The sequence below is a fragment of the Lissotriton helveticus genome, chromosome 12 (assembly GCF_964261635.1).
Source record: "Lissotriton helveticus chromosome 12, aLisHel1.1, whole genome shotgun sequence".
Taxonomy (NCBI): Eukaryota; Metazoa; Chordata; class Amphibia; order Caudata; family Salamandridae; genus Lissotriton; species Lissotriton helveticus.
The window spans coordinates 127,500,029-127,513,828 of NC_136073.1; the positions used below are offsets into that span (position 1 = coordinate 127,500,029).

Genomic DNA, 13,800 nt, shown 5'->3' on the forward strand with positions numbered 1-13,800 from the left:
AAGCTTCCGGGGACCGGTTTCTGGCATTTCAGCCGTCTTCGGCCCGGCTTGCTTGAATCCTGATGGTGCAATGAGCAAGGGACTCACATCTGAGTATACCCTTCCACGCTTAGGGTGGACAAAAATATTTAGAACAAGGGGTGGTGATGGACAGAGTCTCTGAATTAAGCAGAATACTCGCACCCAGTCAAGAGATCAGGGCTAGATCCAACACCGTTTTTTAGCTCATTGCACCATCCCAGTTTCAGAACCTGGCTGTATGCAAATTAGTCTGTCCCTGGCCCAGTGCATCATGGGAACAGGGCAGACCAGACTACAAAAGCCAATTCTTACACTGGGAAGGAAACAAGCTTCCGGGGACCGGTTTCTGGCATTTCAGCCGTCTTCGGCCCGGCTTGCTTGAATCCTGATGGTGCAATGAGCAAGGGACTCACATCTGAGTATACCCTTCCACGCTTAGGGTGGACAAAAATATTTAGAACAAGGGGTGGTGATGGACAGAGTCTCTGAATTAAGCAGAATACTCTCACCCAGTCAAGAGATCAGGGCTAGATCCAACACCGTTTTTTAGCTCATTGCACCATCCCAGTTTCAGAACCTGGCTGTATGCAAATTAGTCTGTCCCTGGCCCAGTGCATCATGGGAACAGGGCAGACCAGACTACAAAAGCCAATTCTTACACTGGGAAGGAAACAAGCTTCCGGGGACCGGTTTCTGGCATTTCAGCCGTCTTCGGCCCGGCTTGCTTGAATCCTGATGGTGCAATGAGCAAGGGACTCACATCTGAGTATACCCTTCCACGCTTAGGGTGGACAGAAATATTTAGAACAAGGGGTGGTGATGGACAGAGTCTCTGAATTAAGCAGAATACTCTCACCCAGTCAAGAGATCAGGGCTAGATCCAACACCGTTTTTTAGCTCATTGCACCATCCCAGTTTCAGAACCTGGCTGTATGCAAATTAGTCTGTCCCTGGCCCAGTGCATCATGGGAACAGGGCAGACCAGACTACAAAAGCCAATTCTTACACTGGGAAGGAAACAAGCTTCCGGGGACCGGTTTCTGGCATTTCAGCCGTCTTCGGCCCGGCTTGCTTGAATCCTGATGGTGCAATGAGCAAGGGACTCACATCTGAGTATACCCTTCCACGCTTAGGGTGGACAAAAATATTTAGAACAAGGGGTGGTGATGGACAGAGTCTCTGAATTAAGCAGAATACTCTCACCCAGTCAAGAGATCAGGGCTAGATGCAACACCGTTTTTTAGCTCATTGCACCATCCCAGTTTCAGAACCTGGCTGTATGCAAATTAGTCTGTCCCTGGCCCAGTGCATCATGGGAACAGGGCAGACCAGACTACAAAAGCCAATTCTTACACTGGGAAGGAAACAAGTTTCCGGGGACCGGTTTGGTCTGCCCTGTTCCCATGATACACTGGGCCAGGGACAGACTAATTTGCATATAGCCAGGTTCTGAGCTGGGATGGGGCAGTGAGCTAAATAACGGTGATGGATCAAGCCCTGATCTTTGGACTGGGTAAGAGTGGTCTGCTTAATTCAGACACTCTGTTCATCACCACCCCCTTTTCTGAATCGTTTTTGGCCACTATAGGTGTGGCAGGGTATACTCAGACATGAGTCCCTTGCTCACTGCTCCATCAGGATTCAAGCAAGCCGGGCCGACGAGGCTGAAATGCCAGAAACCGGTCCCCGGTAGCTTGTCTCCTTTCTGGTGAAGAATTGGCTTGGTAGTTTGGTCTGCCCTGTTCCCATGATGCACTGGGCCAGGGACAGACTAATTTGCATATAGCCAGGTTCTGAGCTGGGATGGGGCAGTGAGCTAAATAACGGTGATGGATCAAGCCCTGATCTTTGGACTGGGTAAGAGTGGTCTGCTTAATTCAGACACTCTGTTTATCACCACCCCCTTTTCTGAATCGTTTTTGGCCACTATAGGTGTGGCAGGGTATACTCAGACATGAGTCCCTTGCTCACTGCTCCATCAGGATTCAAGCAAGCCGGGCCGACGAGGCTGAAATGCCAGAAACCGGTCCCCGGTAGCTTGTCTCCTTTCTGGTGAAGAATTGGCTTGGTAGTTTGGTCTGCCCTGTTCCCATGATGCACTGGGCCAGGGACAGACTAATTTGCATATAGCCAGGTTCTGAGCTGGGATGGGGCAGTGAGCTAAATAACGGTGATGGATCAAGCCCTGATCTTTGGACTGGGTAAGAGTGGTCTGCTTAATTCAGACACTCTGTTCATCACCACCCCCTTTTCTGTACAGATGATCAGAGGCAGCCCGCGAGAGATGGCCGAGCCGCGGGGACGGCTGGCCGCGTCAACCACAGCGGAGGGGATCTGAGGCCTCCGGACCTCGGCGCCATCTTCCCTGCAGCACTGGTGCAGCGGGTAAGTGCCGCTCGGCCGATCGCGGCTTCGTTCCTTTTGCTCCTACCCCTTGCGGCCTTGTGCATTGGCTCGCCGCTGCCGCTCGATCCCGTCTTTTCCCCGTTTTTCCGGGCTCTTGGGTGAGGCTGCGGCCGTGGGCCTGTTGGAGCTCGGGAGGCGGGACTGGATTTTGGACTCCGGCGGAGCTGGGGGACTTGCTGCGAGCGTGAGCAGGGGGCGGGGGTGGGGCGATCCGCGTGCCTGCTGGGCGGCTTGGGGGCACTCCCTGGCACCACGCAGCAGCCCCGCCGAGTGTTTGGACGGCGTGCCACCCTACCTTGCAGTCACGAGGCCTCTCCCTGCTACGCTACGATAGGGGTGGCTCCCGCCTGCAACCCGGAGCACCATATTGCGCTGCCTGCCACTGACTGGTCGCCCCTGCTTCTGCTACTTTGGCTATGGCCTGAACACTTGCCTGTCGTGCTGCCCACGATCTCTGGCCTTGGTGGTCTATAGCTCGGCCTGCTTTACAATTGATCCCTGCTCACCGCCTTTGTCGCAGCGACTGCGACCTCGCCAAGCGTCATCCACAATGGGGAAGAAGGATCCTGCTCAGAGAACCCTTAATTTCGACAAGCCTCCTCTCCCGGCTGCCGACCCCCCTCCGGGTGCTGCATCGGGAGCTCCAGTGGCACTGGATAATGGTGACGCAGCGTCCATGATGGCCGCCATGATGGGGGAGATGCGTGCAGGCTTCAAAGCACTGGACACCAGGTTCGAGAGTCTGGAGCAGAAACTGTCTGCCATCAACTCCACGGTGCAAGCCCATGATAGACGCCTGGACCTGGCGGAGTCTAGAATATCCGACTTGGAGGACGGGTCCTCCAAAGCTCTAAAGCGCCTGGAGAGGGTGGAAAAGACTCTTAAGGATGTCGCCATTAAGAACGAGGATTTGGAAGCGCGCTGCCGGAGGAATAACATCAGGATCCTTGGCGTGGCGGAGACTACAGCCACTGGCCGATTCGACACCTTCGTGGAGAACCTCCTTATTGAACTGTTTGGAAAGGACACTTTTACGGCTGATTTTGTTGTGGAAAGAGCACACAGGTCCTTGGGACCCAAGCCGCGTTCTGGTCAGCTGCCCCGACCCATCATTGCCAGAATAATGAACTTTCGTGACCGTGACGCCGCGCTCCGGGCGGCGCGTGAGATGGGTGAGGTAAGATGGCAGGGGAGCAAGTTGTCCTTTTTTCCGGATTATACTGTTATGGTGCAGGAGGCTCGGAGGAAGTACATCAGCGTCAAGGCGGCACTCCGAAACCTGGGCCTCAAATACAGCATGCTCTACCCAGCCCGGCTGAAGGTGGACGTTCATGGTCGGTTTCGCATCTTTGACTCTCCAGCTGAGGTCCAGGACTTCTGCCACTCATACAAAATAGGTCCGGGATCGGCCTCTGGCTCCAGACCCACCTCTCCCCCGCTGCCGGACACGCAAGCCAGCGCGGACTTATTTACTGACGCTGGTAGAGGCTGATTGCACATAACGCTCTGCTTCTGGTTCGTTTTTCTCCTTGCGGGGATGACTAACAGTCCTTTAATTCCTGTTGTTCATGACATTCTCATCGTTCCGTTGGATTGCCCGCTCGGGGGTTAGCGTTGCTTCCCCCCCAGGCGCGGGCCGATATGTTCTGTTCCCTTTCCTTGGGTTTCCTGGATTGCATTATGCAGCATCTTTCATATGCTTTGCCTATGTTGCACTTGTTGTTTTGCATTGCTGATTTGCATCTAGTGGGGTTCTGCCTCTCAAGGGGTTCTGGGAGGCTGGGTGGTGGGTGGGGGTTCGTATTTTCCATGTTTTTTCTTTTTTTGGGTATCTGATTGCATGACACATGGCACTGGTATGTACAATGACCACTTCTTGCCCACACTTCTTGATTTAACTCTATGGCCCGGATAGGTTTGCAGACTGGCCCATCTAGTCTAACATTGATGACATGGAATGTCCGCGGCTTGAACTCCACCTGGAAACGGAAACAGGTTTTACAGTATGCAGTGAGACATAATGTTGATATACTTGTTTTACAGGAGACGCACATGGTTCCATCTGACACGCCTTCCTTTGCACGGGGTTGGGGTGCTCACAGAGTGTTTTTATGCTACAGTAGATATGCACGTGGCGTGGCGGTTTTAGTACACAAGCGCATACCCTTTGTCTTGACGGGTAGCAAAGTTGATGGGGAGGGGCGATTTGTGATTCTCCATGGTCTGCTGTTTGGTTATAAGATTACCTTTGTAGGGGTATATGGTCCTAATGTCGACTCCCCGGCCTGCCTCGAGGAGCTACACCTGTCCCTACTACACACTGACATTGACCTGCTGGCGATGGGAGGCGACTTTAACTTACTGATGAACCCCGGCAGAGACAGCACATCCCCCTCCCCTGATCGCAAACCGCTATCCCACACTGCGATGGCGGATATTTGCTCCCACTTTTCACTTCAAGACATAGAGGCTACACGTCACACTGCCTCCCCCTCCTTCACGCACCATTCCGGCTACCACAACACGAGCACCAGGATCGACTACTGGCTCCTTTCTCCGGGCCTGGCGGGTTGGGTCTCTGATTTGCGCACCCTACCGCGCACCATCTCGGATCATTCTCCTGTGGTTCTGGTGCTTGCAATTCCCAGGTTGGGTGGGTTTGAGCTGCAATGGCGATTCCCCGGGCACGCACTCGCGGATCCTGTTTTCACTGAGGAGATCCGTTCGGCGATCGAAGACTATTTCGACCTTAATACTGGCTCGGTGACCGCCTGGGCTACACTGTGGGAGGGGTTCAAGGCAACCATAAGGGGGGGTATGCATTACCAAACATGTCGGAGCGCTGCGCGAGCTTCGAGCTTCCCTGTCCCGCCTAGAAAATGACCTGTTGGCTATTGACTCCCAGATCCTAGCTGACCCCTCCCCGGCTAACGAAACACGGCGTATTGAGCTCCTTTTGGAGTTCAGGGACACGGCGGACAGGGAGCTTAAGTATCTGGGCAAGTACCAATCTGCGCGCCAATATGGCGAGGGAGATAGACCGGGCAGACTATTGGTCCAGTTGCTGCGCCCACCTAGGCAGGCTGCATACATTACGGAAATAGTTGCTGCCGACGGCACGCCACACTTCGACACTCCCGCCATTTGCAACACATTCTTGTCTTACTATAAGCACCTTTACAAGTCTGCCCTTACGGACGAGCACCGCGACCCTGGCCCTTACATTGACGAGATAGCTATGGTCTTTTTGGAGAAGTATATGCAAGATTTCTTGGCGCATCCCATCACGCCCGAGTCGATCGCGGAAGCGATAGACTCGCTGAAGGGGTCTTCGGCTCCGGCCCTGGATGGTTTCACGGCCGATTTCTATCAAACATACAAGGAAGAACTGATACCCATTCTGGTCGAGGTCTATGCCGAGGCCCTGGAATCCGGTATTCTCCCTCCTACGCTCCGTGAGGCGGTTATAGTCTTGTTACCCAAGCCAGGCCGCGACCCAACGGTTTGCGGCTCTTACCGCCCACTGTCACTCCTGAACCTGGACTATAAAAGCCTGGCTAAGGTGCTTGCAATGCGGCTTGCGCTACTTGTGAACTCTATTATTTCACCAGTACAATCTGGTTTCGTCCCGCAGAGGTCGACGTCCCTGAACCTTCGCACTGTCTTCTCGGTCCTGCACAGAATTGACCCCGACATCCCGGCTGCTGCGGTCTTTTTGGACACCGAAAAGGCTTTTGACACTCTGGAGTGGCCCTTTTTTTTGGATGTGATGCGTAGGATGGGCATGCCCGCTATGTTTGTGGCGACTGTTGCATTGCTGTACACGGCTCCCACGGCACGTATTTGCCTCAATGGCACTATCACAGACAGGTTTACCCTCTCCAGAGGTACGCGACAAGGGTGCCCCCTATCCCCCTTAATTTTCATTCTGGCTATGGACCCTCTGGTCCGACATTTTCAAGAGAAGCATCTGCATAGGGGGCTCCAGTTCCGCACCGGGCCTCTTCTGATGTCACTCTATGCGGACGACATGGTTCTGTACGTCCGCACCCCCGAGACCAACCTGCAGCCTCTACTGTCTGAAATTACGCGCTTTGGTGAATATTCCGGCCTTGAGGTTAATTGGCATAAATCACAACTGTTCCCTCTCACCCTCGCCACTGCGAAGTGGCCTTGCTCCCTCCCGTTGGAGTGGTGCGAAGACTCCATTAAATATCTTGGGATACATATCCACTTGGATACCGTGTCCATTGTCCGCCTGAACTATGGACGTGCCCTTGACTTTTTGGAGGACAACACGGATCGATGGCTCCTCCTCCCTTTATCGATGGCTGGGCGCATTGCTATCGTGAAGATGGTGGTCCTGCCCCGTTTTTTATATCTTTTCCACAACATTCCCATCCCTCTCACAAAGGTTTTTTTCACCCAACTGCGCATTGCCCTGCTTAGACTGGTTTGGGGAGGGAAGCGCCCTCGCCTTGCCTGGAACACACTGAGGCTGCCTTACGAGAGGGGTGGTTTTGCGGTCCCGGACTTCCACCTTTACTACCTGGTGGCCCAATGCTCGTATGCCCACCCCTGGTACCATCCTGACGCCAGGATCCAACATTTAAAACCCGAAGCAGACGCCGCGCTCCCAGTGTCCCTAGATGCCGTGCTTCCCAGAGGCCTCCCTCGCGACCCACACGACATACTCCCTCTCACCACAACGACTTGGGCTTGGGACAAACTCAGACGCCTACTGCGCGTAGACTCTCTATACTCTCCGGCCCTTCCGCTCCCCAATCCACATTGGCTCCCCATAACAGGCGAAACATTGATTAGTCAAACACTCTCTAAATATCAACTGACCACGGTGGGCGACTTATTCCCAAATGGCCATGCTCTTTCTATCACTGAAGACCCCCGCTTCACCGAGCGCACTTTCATGGATACTTATGTGTTTGCAAGACTTAGGGCACTGATGCGAGCTACATTTCCTACCTTCCCACTACCACCTGAGGGCATGCTGGCACTCACGTCCATAATCCAGAACTCTTCGGGGGCTCATGTTGTGTCCAAACTCTACAAACTCTGCCTGTCCTCACTCCCATCGTCTGACGTGGCGGTGCGCACCGCCTGGGAAATGGATCTGGGTGCCCAGATCTCTGACGAGCAATGGGAAGCATGCTGTGCCATGACCAGGGAGGTTTCAATGAATAGCAGGCACAAACTTATACACTTTAAATTCCTTCGACGGCTGTACCACACCCCAGCGTTGGCCCACAGAATAGACCCGACCCGACCTCACACTTGTCCTAAATGCAATGCCCCTCAGGCCGATTTTGCCCATCTTTCCTGGACCTGCCCGAAATTACACTCCTATTGGGTTGAAATTCACGACACACTGGGTGCGATATTGGGCCTATCACTATCGGTCCTACCAGAGATTGCCCTGATGGGATATATGTCCAATTTTCCCCGCAAGATTCGCAAGTTGGCATCGGTCTGCTTCCTTCTGGCCAAGAGAGAGGTCGCGCTAGACTGGTGCTCGCGCCGTGCTCCCTCTGTTGCCGCTTGGCTAAGGAGTGTGGCTTACTGCAATGTAAACAGTGTGGAATATTCTGATCAACTCCCAGCCTCTTCCCGCCCTACCGATATTTGGGGTCCGTACCGCCAGTACATTTCAGGGAAGGCACGGGAAGCACCCTCTCAGTCCCTGCATCCCAATACACCGACCGGGGTGGGTTAGTCCCCCGGGCCCCCCATTACACACTCCCACTTTGGCTCTGCATCTGCTGTTGCTTGCCGCTGTCCTTGGATGAGGATGCGGGGCCTGGTAAGCGGGGGCCCCGATGCTGTTCCCGATTCAGGGGTCTTTAATTTGACGAGGGAGAATGTTTTTTTTCACGCCCACGCAGCCCGCCTATTAGCCCTTCACGACAATTTGGCAATGTGCGCACTCCTGCTGCTAGTTCGACTCATTCCTGGGTGGACAGGTTCCTTGAATGCTTTTACCGGGATGCGGTTATTGGTCATGTTACAGCCTGATATGATACTGTACGACCCAGTGTGCTGGGCTTGCAATCTGGTTCTCCTTATTATTGTTCTTTTTATCCCTTCTTTGTTTATTGGACGAATGATTATGTTTATTTTGTACTTCAGTTGCCTTATCAGAAAACTTTCCAATTGTACCATCTTCCATGCTTCATGGTGTAACCCGAATGTTTATTTTGCTGTACTCATCAATCTGCTGATTGAGCGATTTGCCTGCCATAAGTGCAGACCCTGTAAGCTGGCTTTGTTTCTCTTTATTACTGTGGTTTACACCTTCTGCCTCAATAAAGTGTTATAAAAAAAAAACGCAGCGAGGCGATGACAGCTCTTCCCGCAGAACTGCAGGCGCTGAGCACACGGGCTGCGTCATCTCACAGCACTTCCAAGCTAACATTTCACAGCTGACTTCGTGGCGCAACGGTAGCGCGTCTGACTCCAGATCAGAAGGTTGCGTGTTCAAATCACGTCGAGGTCAATGAAAATGATTTTTTTTTTTTTCAAGAAGTGCCACGCCAATTGCTGATGGTCACAGTTGGTATGGAGTTTTTTTCCCCAACTGTGTTTCGCCAGTTATGTTTATATTTTGAAAATTGTTACTAAAAATATCCTGATGACACCGTTTGGAAGCTTGTGTAATGCTGAATATTTCGGAAGGGATGGAAACAGACTGTTTTTGCCCCCTGTGAGCATTAAGGTCTGTTGTTCAGAAACCTTTCCCTATCGGGTCACAGATGTCCGTTAGCGGTAGCCGGTTGCCCGTTGGTGCACCATTGCTCTTCTTGTTTCTGGCCACAGTGTACTGAAGGCAGACGAGGGAAACAGGGGTTCTCTTTACAGTTTCACTCATTGTCCTTAAACCAGCCCCACAGCAACAGATGGAAACTCCCGAGGGACTACGAGAGGCACTAATGATAAACGTGCAATGTCACCAGTGGTCTAAGCTCTTGAACTCGCCTTGCTAGAGCTACCGCTTGCAGTTTGGTGATTGCCACCCATGTTGTATGCTTTGCTATTCACTCTTTCCAGTGTTTGCATCACTGTGGTGGCACGGGGAGAACTGACGCAGCCTCCACCGGGCAAAGACTTACGCACAACGTGCCCCCCATTGCATCCCTAGCAAAATAAGGCCGCTATACCATAGCTCGTGTTTTAAAGCCGCAGAAGAGAGTAGAGGGAATATCCTTTGATAATTAATTAAGATAATTCATTTTAAGCTTCAACATGATTGGTATAATGGAGCAGGAGTGCATCTTGTTACGATAGCCTTGGCAGTGTAGAGTAAACCATTTTCAAGTGTAAGAGTAGATTCTTATCGTCAGCACCCTCAAGCTGCAGATCTTGCTGCCCAGCTACACCTAGCAACACTTGCGCCTACTCCCAAACCATGATACAGTCTTTGGTCCTGTGCATTAGAGCATTCCTCCCACTGCTGGGTGCCAGGCACTCAAAGGTCTTCTAGGTGGCCAGTTGGTACCCCCACAGACAGCTGGCCAGGTGAGACTGAGAATGCAGCCCCCGGCACCAACATTAGACACCACCAATTGGCTGCGGACAGCACCTGGCTCTACCGCCTGGGCCATGCCGCCCTCTATATCCAAACCCTGAAGCCTAACATCACTGCTTGCTTCACAATTAATCTGACAGGTACACCCATTCAGTAGTCTTCATAAAAAGTGAGTGGCCCACTGCATCCCAATAATAGCAGTATTTTCGTATACAATAGGAATCAGGGGTGCCAATTTCCTTGATTGGGTTACGACAAGTGGCTCCCTGGCTACGCCACTTTCTCTGGACTTTTACCCAGAATAAGAGGGAGAGAAGGGAGACACGAGGAGGAAGAGATTGATAGAAAAATGGTGAAAAATTGAGAAATCAGAGATGGAAAGGTACTTAAAGTGAGATAAATAGAGAGGAAATGTAGGGTTGTGGAAGGAAGACACATGAGGCAGAATTAAGACTAGGCAGCCTTGGCATTCAACAACAGCAACATTCGGCAGCAGGTTTTGGTTGTTGTTATTTAAATGGCATTTCTGAGACTTGAAAGGATGAAGGTCCAGAGATGCATGGCTTTTTGTGGCTTTGCATGGCAAAACTTGATCAAAGAGTTCATCGAGGCTCTCAATTCTTTTCCCCACACTATTCAACCTCTAAATTGAACCTTAAACCTTTTGAACATTTATTACGATTTCTATGCAGATGATACTCAACTCTACTGAAAAATCTGATCCGCAAAATACGTTGATGCACATTCTTAATGATGGATGTAATACTACCACCTGAAGCTTAACCAGATTTAAACCAAGGGGCATATTTATTAGAAAATGTCAGAGTTTGGAGCAACGTCAAATTTGAAGTGCCACGCTCCGACAGTTTCAAAATGCAGGGATGCACCGTATTTACAACAATATGGTGCACCCCTGTGTTTTTCCTAGGGCTGACGCTAAAATGAGCTGCCTAGCGCCAATGCAGGCACCCTTGCACCATTGTGTAATGGGGCCTGCATTGCAGGGAATGATTGTTTATGTGCAGGAAGGTGTCCCTTCCTGCACATAAACAATCCATTAAGTCTATTTGTTACTTCTATGTGTGCCTCCTTCTGCAGCACACATAGAAGTAGCAAATCTTTAAATTAATGACTGTTTATTTGCAGGAAGGGAGTCCCTTCCTGCACATAAACAATCAATAATGGCTGTTTGCTCTTTCTATGTGTGCTGCATTCTGCAGCACACACAGAAAAAGCAAAAACAAGGAGAAATAAAAGCATTCCTCCTCGTACGCCATTCTAACTCCTGTTCTTGCATGGCGTTAGTTTTTCCACTGCAATGGGTGTTGTGGTGGAATGCCCGGAGCAACACCGATTGCACATGCCTTTGCTGCAGAGGACTTAGCGTCAGCTAGTAAATATTGAAAATGGTGCTAGGCCACCGGGGCGTCAAAAAAGGTGATGCTACGGTGGCGATAGTAGCTTGTAAATATATCCCATTGTTTCTCATCCACTCGCCACCCAAATGCAAAATTCTGCTTGAATTCTGGCTAAAAGATAGACTAGCCCTCAACAGCAACTCAACCCTTATAGACGCTCTTTAATATTTGGGCTTCATTCTGGACAAACATCAGAATCTGCAAGTACAAAGGAAGCACAATTCCAACAGAAACTGCTAAGTGGCATCAAACAATTCATTCCAGAGCTGCATGTCAAACAGGTTATTCAGTCCTTAATGCTACCTATAAGTCACTGTGATACCTCCATTCTAGTTCTGATCCCCAACATTTTCCTGGGTCCTCTCAAAGCAGCACTTCACGGTGCTACCAGAATGCTTTCATGAACATGAAAGTTAAACCATATTTCTCAGATTCTGACCCCCTTGAACTGGCTACTCCTCAAAGCCAGGTACATGTTCAAACTGGCCTGCATCACTCACAGACAATTGTAGGAAGACATATCAGTCTAACTTGGGAGGAAACTGACGAGTTCAGAATTTCTCCTACTCAAGGACCCACCTGTGAAGTGATCCAGGACACAGGAAGTCTGCTGAGATTCTAGAATTCCTTCCTTCTGGATATTAGGACAAAAGCATCCAATGAGAACATTCAATGAAAAACCTATTATTCAAACGTGATCTCTGCCTTGAAATGGCATAAGTCACTGAGTATACCCTACTCTAGCAACTCAGCATGCCACTAAGGCTACGGGCACACCCCCGTCAAATTTAAGGTTCCACAGTCATGTGATTCCGACACCCACTAATATACAAATCTGTACCTCACAATCATTGTTAGATGAACACGATTGTAAATTAGAATGAACCTTTCATACATTTGTAAGTAATTGTACATATATGGCCTCTATCACTGTACTGTTCTTATCATCTGTTGATATGTAATCTTTTTTGTTCTATCCTCTCCAATGTGAAGTGCATTGTCTATACCCCAAACATGCATGATGCCTCGCATGAATTGGTGAACTTCCTAGACCACCTTCACTTGCCTACACTTATGCAAGCTCAGGCTGCGCACCTTGAGGATGACGTTAGTGATGAGGAGATTGCACAAGCTATTGATGCAATGAAAACTGCGAAGGAGCGGGGAGACGATAAACTCCGGACAGAATTTTAATAACTAAGCCCCCAACAGTACCACTGCTGGGCAACCTTTTTGGGGAAATTATGGCAGCCACCGTCCCTTTACCAGAAATCAACAGAGATCGGATTTCCCTTATACCCAAACTGAGTCGCAATCACTAGACTGTACTAACTGAAGGCCACTATCCTGCATCAACGTGGATATGAAGATCCTAGCTAAGATTCTAGGCACACGCCTAGCATCCTGCATTCACTCCTTGATACACCCCTCTCAGTTGGGTTTGTCCTGAACTGGTCTTCGGCGAATCATCTATGGATGTTTTCACATATACATGTATCAGATTAATCAAGATAGGGATGAAAAGATCCTTATCTCAATTGATGTCGAAAAGGCATTCAACCATGTTGACTGGTTGGATTTATTTATGGTCATGTCTGCCATGGGCCTAGGTTCTTCCTTGATTGACTAAATAAGATGGTTAGATAGCGTGACAACTGCCTCAGTGACCTGTGGAGGCTTTGCTTCCCGCTTCTTCCCTATTGAACATGGCACAAGAAAAGGGTGCCCCTATCTCCCCTCCTATTCCTAATCACCGTAAAAACACTTGTAGTGACAATACAGACCACACACACAAACATAAGATGTTTTACTATGCAGACCACATATTGGTCACACTATCTGATCCACTAACATCTATACCAGCACTCACAGCAGTTATTGAGTCTTTCTCAGTGTTCTCAGGGTATATAATAAATTGGTCCACGTTGATGCTATGCCCTTGATACCTAATACCACTAAAGCATCCTTGGGGCCCTTTCCGTTCACCTGGCAAACCAGTTGCCTCAAATATCTTGCCGTGCATTTGAATATGGGCCTCCATAATATAATTAGAGACAATCTCTCCCTCATCATTGGCAAAGTCAATACAGAAGTTTCTCTATGGTCCAAGCTCCAATTGTCCCTATGGAGCTGAGTGCAGATTATTAAAATCAATGTGATACAAAAGTTTAAATACATTTTGGGAATGCTACCCTTATGGATTCCTCAAGCATCATTGCTGGTGATAGACTGTCACATTAGGGACTTTGTCTGGAATGTAAGTTGACCATACATTTAAGCGTCCATCCTATATGTAAAAACCACCATAGGAGGCCTCCGCCTCCCACATATGGAATCGTACTAGCTAGTTTCCTGACTGGCCCTTATGGTATATTTGCTGAAGACCCACAGAAAGACATCCGCATGGGTCAATCT

At 50.0% G+C, this 13,800-nt stretch overlaps 1 non-coding gene across 1 annotated transcript; it reads left to right on the forward strand.

The window, feature by feature from the left end:
- Positions 1 to 8,866: 8,866 nt before the first annotated feature.
- TRNAW-CCA (transfer RNA tryptophan (anticodon CCA)) lies at positions 8,867 to 8,938 on the forward strand. Its single transcript has one exon. It is a non-coding gene; the product is annotated as a tRNA-Trp (tRNA).
- The last annotated feature ends 4,862 nt before the right edge of the window (positions 8,939 to 13,800 follow it).